The sequence below is a fragment of the Pelobates fuscus genome, chromosome 2 (genome assembly GCF_036172605.1).
Source record: "Pelobates fuscus isolate aPelFus1 chromosome 2, aPelFus1.pri, whole genome shotgun sequence".
In the NCBI taxonomy this organism is placed as follows: domain Eukaryota; kingdom Metazoa; phylum Chordata; class Amphibia; order Anura; family Pelobatidae; genus Pelobates; species Pelobates fuscus.
In genome coordinates this window covers 358,792,435-358,805,934 of record NC_086318.1, presented here as the reverse complement: position 1 = coordinate 358,805,934, position 13,500 = coordinate 358,792,435, and the positions used below count along the sequence as shown (strand labels likewise).

The following is a 13,500-nucleotide window of genomic DNA, read 5'->3' as shown; positions in this document are numbered from 1 at the left end:
TATTATTGATATAAAATTATAAAATTTTCGTTATTCGGATTCTATTCAACCCGTTTCAAATTCAGAAACAAACTACAAAGGATATTTGCTGCAACTATTTGTCTAAATCGAACCAAAAAGGCTTCTGTAAAATTTCTGAGATCATACAGAAATATCAACTTTCCTATGCAATTTCTCTTTTATCTTTTATTTCATGCCAAAATCCATACCCAAAAAGAGACATGCTAAGTGCACCACTTTGCTTGACAGCATCATATTACTCTGAATTCAACACAGTAAGAGACAGGTCTGTAATGCTAAAGAATTGAAATTTTAAATGCCCTGCTAGATATTCACACCAAATCTAAAGGGAAACTGGCAATTTTTAGGATTTTCACTAATTTCTTTACTACTTATCCCTAGATTTGACAAACATCTATTTGTAAGGCATGAAAAAGAAAAGTAAATGAAGAAATCCATAACTCTTGGTCCCGTAACCAGGTACCTCCATCAATGCTCCCTTCCAAAATGGAATCCTTTCCTCCTGGCATTCAGCATAGACTGAACATACAGAGAAGTGGATTGCTGAAACACTGTTTCGCTTTCTTCTCTACATTAGCAATGCTATCCCTGGCTTTGCCTAGTCTGAAGTAGATTATGATGTCATTTGCTAACTCTTTATTATGCACTTAAAAGAAAACAGAGCATTTCATGAAAAACGGTTAACACAAGTTAGTGGTGATTTTCAATGCCTCATTTAAATGCATCAATTTAGGAGAAGTGACAGCTCCCCTTTAATTTTATTTCTTGAACTAGTCATGTTTTGCTCTATAAAGAGAAACATTAACTGTCTTAGAAAATAGATCCATGATAAAGAGTCTGAATCCTGACTCCCCCTCCCCATCCACCGTGAACATTTAAAAGTGTAGCACCAGGATGGCCGAGTGGTTAAGGCGTTGAACTTAAGATCCAATGGACGAATGTCCGCGTGGATTCAAACCCCACTCCTGGTACACGATGTGTTCAAGTGACACTAATGGTTTTAACAATCCCAAATATTATTGATCCCTTGGAAAATTTTCGTTATTCGGATTCTACTCAACCCGTTTCAAATTCAGAAATCAAACTACAAAGGATATTTGCTGCAACTATTTGTCTAAATCGAACCAAAAAGGCTTCTGTAAAATTTCTGAGATCATACAGAAATATCAACTTTCCTATGCAATTTCTCTTTTATCTTTTATTTCATGCCAAAATCCATACCCAAAAAGAGACATGCTAAGTGCACCACTTTGCTTGACAGCATCATATTACTCTGAATTCAACACAGTAAGAGACAGGTCTGTAATGCTAAAGAATTGAAATTTTAAATGCCCTGCTAGATATTCACACCAAATCTAAAGGGAAACTGGCAATTTTTAGGATTTTCACTAATTTCTTTACTACTTATCCCTAGATTTGACAAACATCTATTTGTAAGGCATGAAAAAGAAAAGTAAATGAAGAAATCCATAACTCTTTGTCCCGTAACCAGGTACCTCCATCAATGCTCCCTTCCAAAATGGAATCCTTTCCTCCTGGTATTCAGCATAGACTGAACATACAGAGAAGTGGATTGATGAAACACTGTTTTGCTTTCTTCTCTACATTAGCAATGCTATCCCTGGCTTTGCCTAGTCTGAAGTAGATTATGATGTCATTTGCTAACTCTTTATTATGCACTTAAAAGAAAACAGAGCATTTCATGAAAAACGGTTAACACAAGTTAGTGGTGATTTTCAATGCCTCATTTAAATGCATCAATTTAGGAGAAGTGACAGCTCCCCTTTAATTTTATTTCTTGAACTAGTCATGTTTTGCTCTATAAAGAGAAACATTAACTGTCTTAGAAAATAGATCCATGATATAGAGTCTGAATCCTGACTCCCCCTCCCCATCCACCGTGAACATTTAAAAGTGTAGCACCAGGATGGCCGAGTGGTTAAGGCGTTGGACTTAAGATCCAATGGACGAATGTCCGCGTGGGTTCAAACCCCACTCCTGGTACACGATGTGTTCAAGTGACACTAATGGTTTTAACAATCCCAAATATTATTGATATAAAATTATAAAATTTTCGTTATTCGGATTCTATTCAACCCGTTTCAAATTCAGAAACAAACTACAAAGGATATTTGCTGCAACTATTTGTCTAAATCGAACCAAAAAGGCTTCTGTAAAATTTCTGAGATCATACAGAAATATCAACTTTCCTATGCAATTTCTCTTTTATCTTTTATTTCATGCCAAAATCCATACCCAAAAAGAGACATGCTAAGTGCACCACTTTGCTTGACAGCATCATATTACTCTGAATTCAACACAGTAAGAGACAGGTCTGTAATGCTAAAGAATTGAAATTTTAAATGCCCTGCTAGATATTCACACCAAATCTAAAGGGAAACTGGCAATTTTTAGGATTTTCACTAATTTCTTTACTACTTATCCCTAGATTTGACAAACATCTATTTGTAAGGCATGAAAAAGAAAAGTAAATGAAGAAATCCATAACTCTTTGTCCCGTAACCAGGTACCTCCATCAATGCTCCCTTCCAAAATGGAATCCTTTCCTCCTGGTATTCAGCATAGACTGAACATACAGAGAAGTGGATTGATGAAACACTGTTTTGCTTTCTTCTCTACATTAGCAATGCTATCCCTGGCTTTGCCTAGTCTGAAGTAGATTATGATGTCATTTGCTAACTCTTTATTATGCACTTAAAAGAAAACAGAGCATTTCATGAAAAACGGTTAACACAAGTTAGTGGTGATTTTCAATGCCTCATTTAAATGCATCAATTTAGGAGAAGTGACAGCTCCCCTTTAATTTTATTTCTTGAACTAGTCATGTTTTGCTCTATAAAGAGAAACATTAACTGTCTTAGAAAATAGATCCATGATATAGAGTCTGAATCCTGACTCCCCCTCCCCATCCACCGTGAACATTTAAAAGTGTAGCACCAGGATGGCCGAGTGGTTAAGGCGTTGGACTTAAGATCCAATGGACGAATGTCCGCGTGGGTTCAAACCCCACTCCTGGTACACGATGTGTTCAAGTGACACTAATGGTTTTAACAATCCCAAATATTATTGATATAAAATTATAAAATTTTCGTTATTCGGATTCTATTCAACCCGTTTCAAATTCAGAAACAAACTACAAAGGATATTTGCTGCAACTATTTGTCTAAATCGAACCAAAAAGGCTTCTGTAAAATTTCTGAGATCATACAGAAATATCAACTTTCCTATGCAATTTCTCTTTTATCTTTTATTTCATGCCAAAATCCATACCCAAAAAGAGACATGCTAAGTGCACCACTTTGCTTGACAGCATCATATTACTCTGAATTCAACACAGTAAGAGACAGGTCTGTAATGCTAAAGAATTGAAATTTTAAATGCCCTGCTAGATATTCACACCAAATCTAAAGGGAAACTGGCAATTTTTAGGATTTTCACTAATTTCTTTACTACTTATCCCTAGATTTGACAAACATCTATTTGTAAGGCATGAAAAAGAAAAGTAAATGAAGAAATCCATAACTCTTGGTCCCGTAACCAGGTACCTCCATCAATGCTCCCTTCCAAAATGGAATCCTTTCCTCCTGGCATTCAGCATAGACTGAACATACAGAGAAGTGGATTGCTGAAACACTGTTTCGCTTTCTTCTCTACATTAGCAATGCTATCCCTGGCTTTGCCTAGTCTGAAGTAGATTATGATGTCATTTGCTAACTCTTTATTATGCACTTAAAAGAAAACAGAGCATTTCATGAAAAACGGTTAACACAAGTTAGTGGTGATTTTCAATGCCTCATTTAAATGCATCAATTTAGGAGAAGTGACAGCTCCCCTTTAATTTTATTTCTTGAACTAGTCATGTTTTGCTCTATAAAGAGAAACATTAACTGTCTTAGAAAATAGATCCATGATAAAGAGTCTGAATCCTGACTCCCCCTCCCCATCCACCGTGAACATTTAAAAGTGTAGCACCAGGATGGCCGAGTGGTTAAGGCGTTGAACTTAAGATCCAATGGACGAATGTCCGCGTGGATTCAAACCCCACTCCTGGTACACGATGTGTTCAAGTGACACTAATGGTTTTAACAATCCCAAATATTATTGATCCCTTGGAAAATTTTCGTTATTCGGATTCTACTCAACCCGTTTCAAATTCAGAAATCAAACTACAAAGGATATTTGCTGCAACTATTTGTCTAAATCGAACCAAAAAGGCTTCTGTAAAATTTCTGAGATCATACAGAAATATCAACTTTCCTATGCAATTTCTCTTTTATCTTTTATTTCATGCCAAAATCCATACCCAAAAAGAGACATGCTAAGTGCACCACTTTGCTTGACAGCATCATATTACTCTGAATTCAACACAGTAAGAGACAGGTCTGTAATGCTAAAGAATTGAAATTTTAAATGCCCTGCTAGATATTCACACCAAATCTAAAGGGAAACTGGCAATTTTTAGGATTTTCACTAATTTCTTTACTACTTATCCCTAGATTTGACAAACATCTATTTGTAAGGCATGAAAAAGAAAAGTAAATGAAGAAATCCATAACTCTTTGTCCCGTAACCAGGTTCCTCCATCAATGCTCCCTTCCAAAATGGAATCCTTTCCTCCTGGCATTCAGCATAGACTGAACATACAGAGAAGTGGATTGATGAAACACTGTTTCGCTTTCTTCTCTACATTAGCAATGCTATCCCTGGCTTTGCCTTGTCTGAAGTAGATTATGATGTCATTTGCTAACTCTTTATTATGCACTTAAAAGAAAACAGAGCATTTCATGAAAAACGGTTAACACAAGTTAGTGGTGATTTTCAATGCCTCATTTAAATGCATCAATTTAGGAGAAGTGACAGCTCCCCTTTAATTTTATTTCTTGAACTAGTCATGTTTTGCTCTATAAAGAGAAACATTAACTGTCTTAGAAAATAGATCCATGATAAAGAGTCTGAATCCTGACTCCCCCTCCCCATCCACCGTGAACATTTAAAAGTGTAGCACCAGGATGGCCGAGTGGTTAAGGCGTTGAACTTAAGATCCAATGGACGAATGTCCGCGTGGATTCAAACCCCACTCCTGGTACACGATGTGTTCAAGTGACACTAATGGTTTTAACAATCCCAAATATTATTGATCCCTTGGAAAATTTTCGTTATTCGGATTCTACTCAACCCGTTTCAAATTCAGAAATCAAACTACAAAGGATATTTGCTGCAACTATTTGTCTAAATCGAACCAAAAAGGCTTCTGTAAAATTTCTGAGATCATACAGAAATATCAACTTTCCTATGCAATTTCTCTTTTATCTTTTATTTCATGCCAAAATCCATACCCAAAAAGAGACATGCTAAGTGCACCACTTTGCTTGACAGCATCATATTATTCTGAATTCAACACAGTAAGAGACAGGTCTGTAATGCTAAAGAATTGAAATTTTAAATGCCCTGCTAGATATTCACACCAAATCTAAAGGGAAACTGGCAATTTTTAGGATTTTCACTAATTTCTTTACTACTTATCCCTAGATTTGACAAACATCTATTTGTAAGGCATGAAAAAGAAAAGTAAATGAAGAAATCCATAACTCTTTGTCCCGTAACCAGGTTCCTCCATCAATGCTCCCTTCCAAAATGGAATCCTTTCCTCCTGGCATTCAGCATAGACTGAACATACAGAGAAGTGGATTGATGAAACACTGTTTCGCTTTCTTCTCTACATTAGCAATGCTATCCCTGGCTTTGCCTTGTCTGAAGTAGATTATGATGTCATTTGCTAACTCTTTATTATGCACTTAAAAGAAAACAGAGCATTTCATGAAAAACGGTTAACACAAGTTAGTGGTGATTTTCAATGCCTCATTTAAATGCATCAATTTAGGAGAAGTGACAGCTCCCCTTTAATTTTATTTCTTGAACTAGTCATGTTTTGCTCTATAAAGAGAAACATTAACTGTCTTAGAAAATAGATCCATGATAAAGAGTCTGAATCCTGACTCCCCCTCCCCATCCACCGTGAACATTTAAAAGTGTAGCACCAGGATGGCCGAGTGGTTAAGGCGTTGGACTTAAGATCCAATGGACGAATGTCCGCGTGGGTTCAAACCCCACTCCTGGTACACGATGTGTTCAAGTGACACTAATGGTTTTAACAATCCCAAATATTATTGATCCCTTGGAAAATTTTCGTTATTCGGATTCTACTCAACCCGTTTCAAATTCAGAAATCAAACTACAAAGGATATTTGCTGCAACTATTTGTCTAAATCGAACCAAAAAGGCTTCTGTAAAATTTCTGAGATCATACAGAAATATCAACTTTCCTATGCAATTTCTCTTTTATCTTTTATTTCATGCCAAAATCCATACCCAAAAAGAGACATGCTAAGTGCACCACTTTGCTTGACAGCATCATATTACTCTGAATTCAACACAGTAAGAGACAGGTCTGTAATGCTAAAGAATTGAAATTTTAAATGCCCTGCTAGATATTCACACCAAATCTAAAGGGAAACTGGCAATTTTTAGGATTTTCACTAATTTCTTTACTACTTATCCCTAGATTTGACAAACATCTATTTGTAAGGCATGAAAAAGAAAAGTAAATGAAGAAATCCATAACTCTTTGTCCCGTAACCAGGTTCCTCCATCAATGCTCCCTTCCAAAATGGAATCCTTTCCTCCTGGCATTCAGCATAGACTGAACATACAGAGAAGTGGATTGATGAAACACTGTTTCGCTTTCTTCTCTACATTAGCAATGCTATCCCTGGCTTTGCCTTGTCTGAAGTAGATTATGATGTCATTTGCTAACTCTTTATTATGCACTTAAAAGAAAACAGAGCATTTCATGAAAAACGGTTAACACAAGTTAGTGGTGATTTTCAATGCCTCATTTAAATGCATCAATTTAGGAGAAGTGACAGCTCCCCTTTAATTTTATTTCTTGAACTAGTCATGTTTTGCTCTATAAAGAGAAACATTAACTGTCTTAGAAAATAGATCCATGATAAAGAGTCTGAATCCTGACTCCCCCTCCCCATCCACCATGAACATTTATAAGTGTAGCACCAGGATGGCCGAGTGGTTAAGGCGTTGGACTTAAGATCCAATGGACGAATGTCTGCGTGGGTTCAAACCCCACTCCTGGTACACGATGTGTTCAAGTGACACTAATGGTTTTAACAATCCCAAATATTATTGATATAAAATTATAAAATTTTCGTTATTCGGATTCTATTCAACCCGTTTCAAATTCAGAAACAAACTACAAAGGATATTTGCTGCAACTATTTGTCTAAATCGAACCAAAAAGGCTTCTGTAAAATTTCTGAGATCATACAGAAATATCAACTTTCCTATGCAATTTCTCTTTTATCTTTTATTTCATGCCAAAATCCATACCCAAAAAGAGACATGCTAAGTGCACCACTTTGCTTGACAGCATCATATTACTCTGAATTCAACACAGTAAGAGACAGGTCTGTAATGCTAAAGAATTGAAATTTTAAATGCCCTGCTAGATATTCACACCAAATCTAAAGGGAAACTGGCAATTTTTAGGATTTTCACTAATTTCTTTACTACTTATCCCTAGATTTGACAAACATCTATTTGTAAGGCATGAAAAAGAAAAGTAAATGAAGAAATCCATAACTCTTTGTCCCGTAACCAGGTACCTCCATCAATGCTCCCTTCCAAAATGGAATCCTTTCCTCCTGGCATTCAGCATAGACTGAACATACAGAGAAGTGGATTGATGAAACACTGTTTCGCTTTCTTCTCTACATTAGCAATGCTATCCCTGGCTTTGCCTAGTCTGAAGTAGATTATGATGTAATTTCCTAACTCTTTATTATGCACTTAAAAGAAAACAGAGCATTTCATGAAAACGGTTAACACAAGTTAGTGGTGATTTTCAATGCCTCATTTAAATGCATCAATTTAGGAGAAGTGACAGCTCCCCTTTAATTTTATTTCTTGAACTAGTCATGTTTTGCTCTTTAAAGAGAAACATTAACTGTCTTAGAAAATAGATCCATGATAAAGAGTCTGAATCCTGACTCCCCCTCCCCATCCACCGTGAACATTTAAAAGTGTAGCACCAGGATGGCCGAGTGGTTAAGGCGTTGGACTTAAGATCCAATGGACAAATGTCCGCGTGGGTTCAAACCCCACTCCTGGTACACGATGTGTTCAAGTGACACTAATGGTTTTAACAATCCCAAATATTATTGATATAAAATTATAAAATTTTCGTTATTCGGATTCTATTCAACCCGTTTCAAATTCAGAAACAAACTACAAAGGATATTTGCTGCAACTATTTGTCTAAATCGAACCAAAAAGGCTTCTGTAAAATTTCTGAGATCATACAGAAATATCAACTTTCCTATGCAATTTCTCTTTTATCTTTTATTTCATGCCAAAATCCATACCCAAAAAGAGACATGCTAAGTGCACCACTTTGCTTGACAGCATCATATTACTCTGAATTCAACACAGTAAGAGACAGGTCTGTAATGCTAAAGAATTGAAATTTTAAATGCCCTGCTAAATATTCACACCAAATCTAAAGGGAAACTGGCAATTTTTAGGATTTTCACTAATTTCTTTACTACTTATCCCTAGATTTGACAAACATCTATTTGTAAGGCATGAAAAAGAAAAGTAAATGAAGAAATCCATAACTCTTTGTCCCGTAACCAGGTACCTCCATCAATGCTCCCTTCCAAAATGGAATCCTTTCCTCCTGGCATTCAGCATAGACTGAACATACAGAGAAGTGGATTGATGAAACACTGTTTCGCTTTCTTCTCTACATTAGCAATGCTATCCCTGGCTTTGCCTAGTCTGAAGTAGATTATGATGTCATTTGCTAACTCTTTATTATGCACTTAAAAGAAAACAGAGCATTTCATGAAAAACGGTTAACACAAGTTAGTGGGGATTTTCAATGCCTCATTTAAATGCATCAATTTAGGAGAAGTGACAGCTCCCCTTTAATTTTATTTCTTGAACTAGTCATGTTTTGCTCTATAAAGAGAAACATTAACTGTCTTAGAAAATAGATCCATGATAAAGAGTCTGAATCCTGACTCCCCCTCCCCATCCACCATGAACATTTATAAGTGTAGCACCAGGATGGCCGAGTGGTTAAGGCGTTGGACTTAAGATCCAATGGACGAATGTCTGCGTGGGTTCAAACCCCACTCCTGGTACACGATGTGTTCAAGTGACACTAATGGTTTTAACAATCCCAAATATTATTGATATAAAATTATAAAATTTTCGTTATTCGGATTCTATTCAACCCGTTTCAAATTCAGAAACAAACTACAATGGATATTTGCTGCAACTATTTGTCTAAATCGAACCAAAAAGGCTTCTGTAAAATTTCTGAGATCATACAGAAATATCAACTTTCCTATGCAATTTCTCTATTATCTTTTATTTCATGCCAAAATCCATACCCAAAAAGAGACATGCTAAGTGCACCACTTTGCTTGACAGCATCATATTACTCTGAATTCAACACAGTAATAGACAGGTCTGTAATGCTAAAGAATTGAAATTTTAAATGCCCTGCTAAATATTCACACCAAATCTAAAGGGAAACTGGCAATTTTTAGGATTTTCACTAATTTCTTTACTACTTATCCCTAGATTTGACAAACATCTATTTGTAAGGCATGAAAAAGAAAAGTAAATGAAGAAATCCATAACTCTTTGTCCCGTAACCAGGTACCTCCATCAATGCTCCCTTCCAAAATGGAATCCTTTCCTCCTGGCATTCAGCATAGACTGAACATACAGAGAAGTGGATTGATGAAACACTGTTTCGCTTTCTTCTCTACATTAGCAATGCTATCCCTGGCTTTGCCTAGTCTGAAGTAGATTATGATGTCATTTGCTAACTCTTTATTATGCACTTAAAAGAAAACAGAGCATTTCATGAAAAACGGTTAACACAAGTTAGTGGTGATTTTCAATGCCTCATTTAAATGCATCAATTTAGGAGAAGTGACAGCTCCCCTTTAATTTTATTTCTTGAACTAGTCATGTTTTGCTCTATAAAGAGAAACATTAACTGTCTTAGAAAATAGATCCATGATAAAGAGTCTGAATCCTGACTCCCCCTCCCCATCCACCGTGAACATTTAAAAGTGTAGCACCAGGATGGCCGAGTGGTTAAGGCGTTGAACTTAAGATCCAATGGACGAATGTCCGCGTGGATTCAAACCCCACTCCTGGTACACGATGTGTTCAAGTGACACTAATGGTTTTAACAATCCCAAATATTATTGATCCCTTGGAAAATTTTCGTTATTCGGATTCTACTCAACCCGTTTCAAATTCAGAAATCAAACTACAAAGGATATTTGCTGCAACTATTTGTCTAAATCGAACCAAAAAGGCTTCTGTAAAATTTCTGAGATCATACAGAAATATCAACTTTCCTATGCAATTTCTCTTTTATCTTTTATTTCATGCCAAAATCCATACCCAAAAAGAGACATGCTAAGTGCACCACTTTGCTTGACAGCATCATATTACTCTGAATTCAACACAGTAAGAGACAGGTCTGTAATGCTAAAGAATTGAAATTTTAAATGCCCTGCTAGATATTCACACCAAATCTAAAGGGAAACTGGCAATTTTTAGGATTTTCACTAATTTCTTTACTACTTATCCCTAGATTTGACAAACATCTATTTGTAAGGCATGAAAAAGAAAAGTAAATGAAGAAATCCATAACTCTTTGTCCCGTAACCAGGTTCCTCCATCAATGCTCCCTTCCAAAATGGAATCCTTTCCTCCTGGCATTCAGCATAGACTGAACATACAGAGAAGTGGATTGATGAAACACTGTTTCGCTTTCTTCTCTACATTAGCAATGCTATCCCTGGCTTTGCCTTGTCTGAAGTAGATTATGATGTCATTTGCTAACTCTTTATTATGCACTTAAAAGAAAACAGAGCATTTCATGAAAAACGGTTAACACAAGTTAGTGATTATTTTCAATGCCTCATTTAAATGCATCAATTTAGGAGAAGTGACAGCTCCCCTTTAATTTTATTTCTTGAACTAGTCATGTTTTGCTCTATAAAGAGAAACATTAACTGTCTTAGAAAATAGATCCATGATAAAGAGTCTGAATCCTGACTCCCCCTCCCCATCCACCGTGAACATTTAAAAGTGTAGCACCAGGATGGCCGAGTGGTTAAGGCGTTGAACTTAAGATCCAATGGACGAATGTCCGCGTGGATTCAAACCCCACTCCTGGTACACGATGTGTTCAAGTGACACTAATGGTTTTAACAATCCCAAATATTATTGATCCCTTGGAAAATTTTCGTTATTCGGATTCTACTCAACCCGTTTCAAATTCAGAAATCAAACTACAAAGGATATTTGCTGCAACTATTTGTCTAAATCGAACCAAAAAGGCTTCTGTAAAATTTCTGAGATCATACAGAAATATCAACTTTCCTATGCAATTTCTCTTTTATCTTTTATTTCATGCCAAAATCCATACCCAAAAAGAGACATGCTAAGTGCACCACTTTGCTTGACAGCATCATATTACTCTGAATTCAACACAGTAAGAGACAGGTCTGTAATGCTAAAGAATTGAAATTTTAAATGCCCTGCTAGATATTCACACCAAATCTAAAGGGAAACTGGCAATTTTTAGGATTTTCACTAATTTCTTTACTACTTATCCCTAGATTTGACAAACATCTATTTGTAAGGCATGAAAAAGAAAAGTAAATGAAGAAATCCATAACTCTTTGTCCCGTAACCAGGTTCCTCCATCAATGCTCCCTTCCAAAATGGAATCCTTTCCTCCTGGCATTCAGCATAGACTGAACATACAGAGAAGTGGATTGATGAAACACTGTTTCGCTTTCTTCTCTACATTAGCAATGCTATCCCTGGCTTTGCCTTGTCTGAAGTAGATTATGATGTCATTTGCTAACTCTTTATTATGCACTTAAAAGAAAACAGAGCATTTCATGAAAAACGGTTAACACAAGTTAGTGGTGATTTTCAATGCCTCATTTAAATGCATCAATTTAGGAGAAGTGACAGCTCCCCTTTAATTTTATTTCTTGAACTAGTCATGTTTTGCTCTATAAAGAGAAACATTAACTGTCTTAGAAAATAGATCCATGATAAAGAGTCTGAATCCTGACTCCCCCTCCCCATCCACCGTGAACATTTAAAAGTGTAGCACCAGGATGGCCGAGTGGTTAAGGCGTTGGACTTAAGATCCAATGGACGAATGTCCGCGTGGGTTCAAACCCCACTCCTGGTACACGATGTGTTCAAGTGACACTAATGGTTTTAACAATCCCAAATATTATTGATCCCTTGGAAAATTTTCGTTATTCGGATTCTACTCAACCCGTTTCAAATTCAGAAATCAAACTACAAAGGATATTTGCTGCAACTATTTGTCTAAATCGAACCAAAAAGGCTTCTGTAAAATTTCTGAGATCATACAGAAATATCAACTTTCCTATGCAATTTCTCTTTTATCTTTTATTTCATGCCAAAATCCATACCCAAAAAGAGACATGCTAAGTGCACCACTTTGCTTGACAGCATCATATTACTCTGAATTCAACACAGTAAGAGACAGGTCTGTAATGCTAAAGAATTGAAATTTTAAATGCCCTGCTAGATATTCACACCAAATCTAAAGGGAAACTGGCAATTTTTAGGATTTTCACTAATTTCTTTACTACTTATCCCTAGATTTGACAAACATCTATTTGTAAGGCATGAAAAAGAAAAGTAAATGAAGAAATCCATAACTCTTTGTCCCGTAACCAGGTTCCTCCATCAATGCTCCCTTCCAAAATGGAATCCTTTCCTCCTGGCATTCAGCATAGACTGAACATACAGAGAAGTGGATTGATGAAACACTGTTTCGCTTTCTTCTCTACATTAGCAATGCTATCCCTGGCTTTGCCTTGTCTGAAGTAGATTATGATGTCATTTGCTAACTCTTTATTATGCACTTAAAAGAAAACAGAGCATTTCATGAAAAACGGTTAACACAAGTTAGTGGTGATTTTCAATGCCTCATTTAAATGCATCAATTTAGGAGAAGTGACAGCTCCCCTTTAATTTTATTTCTTGAACTAGTCATGTTTTGCTCTATAAAGAGAAACATTAACTGTCTTAGAAAATAGATCCATGATAAAGAGTCTGAATCCTGACTCCCCCTCCCCATCCACCGTGAACATTTAAAAGTGTAGCACCAGGATGGCCGAGTGGTTAAGGCGTTGGACTTAAGATCCAATGGACGAATGTCCGCGTGGGTTCAAACCCCACTCCTGGTACACGATGTGTTCAAGTGACACTAATGGTTTTAACAATCCCAAATATTATTGATCCCTTGGAATATTTTCGTTATTCGGATTCTACTCAACCCGTTTCAAATTC

The 13,500-nt window shown here is 36.3% G+C and overlaps 13 non-coding genes across 13 annotated transcripts; all 13 read left to right on the top strand.

Moving 5' to 3' along the window:
- The first annotated feature begins 909 nt into the window (after positions 1–909).
- TRNAL-UAA (transfer RNA leucine (anticodon UAA)) lies at positions 910–992 on the top strand. Its single transcript has one exon. It is a non-coding gene; the product is annotated as a tRNA-Leu (tRNA).
- A 950-nt stretch (positions 993–1,942) lies between these two features.
- Positions 1,943–2,025, top strand: TRNAL-UAA (transfer RNA leucine (anticodon UAA)). Its single transcript has one exon. It is a non-coding gene; the product is annotated as a tRNA-Leu (tRNA).
- Positions 2,026–2,977: 952 nt separating this feature from the next.
- On the top strand, positions 2,978–3,060 carry TRNAL-UAA (transfer RNA leucine (anticodon UAA)). The gene has a single exon. It is a non-coding gene; the product is annotated as a tRNA-Leu (tRNA).
- A 952-nt stretch (positions 3,061–4,012) lies between these two features.
- TRNAL-UAA (transfer RNA leucine (anticodon UAA)) lies at positions 4,013–4,095 on the top strand. Its single transcript has one exon. It is a non-coding gene; the product is annotated as a tRNA-Leu (tRNA).
- A 950-nt stretch (positions 4,096–5,045) lies between these two features.
- Positions 5,046–5,128, top strand: TRNAL-UAA (transfer RNA leucine (anticodon UAA)). Its single transcript has one exon. It is a non-coding gene; the product is annotated as a tRNA-Leu (tRNA).
- Positions 5,129–6,078: 950 nt separating this feature from the next.
- TRNAL-UAA (transfer RNA leucine (anticodon UAA)) lies at positions 6,079–6,161 on the top strand. The gene has a single exon. It is a non-coding gene; the product is annotated as a tRNA-Leu (tRNA).
- Positions 6,162–7,111: 950 nt separating this feature from the next.
- Positions 7,112–7,194, top strand: TRNAL-UAA (transfer RNA leucine (anticodon UAA)). The gene has a single exon. It is a non-coding gene; the product is annotated as a tRNA-Leu (tRNA).
- A 951-nt stretch (positions 7,195–8,145) lies between these two features.
- On the top strand, positions 8,146–8,228 carry TRNAL-UAA (transfer RNA leucine (anticodon UAA)). The gene has a single exon. It is a non-coding gene; the product is annotated as a tRNA-Leu (tRNA).
- A 952-nt stretch (positions 8,229–9,180) lies between these two features.
- TRNAL-UAA (transfer RNA leucine (anticodon UAA)) lies at positions 9,181–9,263 on the top strand. The gene has a single exon. It is a non-coding gene; the product is annotated as a tRNA-Leu (tRNA).
- Positions 9,264–10,215: 952 nt separating this feature from the next.
- TRNAL-UAA (transfer RNA leucine (anticodon UAA)) lies at positions 10,216–10,298 on the top strand. Its single transcript has one exon. It is a non-coding gene; the product is annotated as a tRNA-Leu (tRNA).
- A 950-nt stretch (positions 10,299–11,248) lies between these two features.
- Positions 11,249–11,331, top strand: TRNAL-UAA (transfer RNA leucine (anticodon UAA)). Its single transcript has one exon. It is a non-coding gene; the product is annotated as a tRNA-Leu (tRNA).
- A 950-nt stretch (positions 11,332–12,281) lies between these two features.
- On the top strand, positions 12,282–12,364 carry TRNAL-UAA (transfer RNA leucine (anticodon UAA)). Its single transcript has one exon. It is a non-coding gene; the product is annotated as a tRNA-Leu (tRNA).
- A 950-nt stretch (positions 12,365–13,314) lies between these two features.
- Positions 13,315–13,397, top strand: TRNAL-UAA (transfer RNA leucine (anticodon UAA)). Its single transcript has one exon. It is a non-coding gene; the product is annotated as a tRNA-Leu (tRNA).
- The last annotated feature ends 103 nt before the right edge of the window (positions 13,398–13,500 follow it).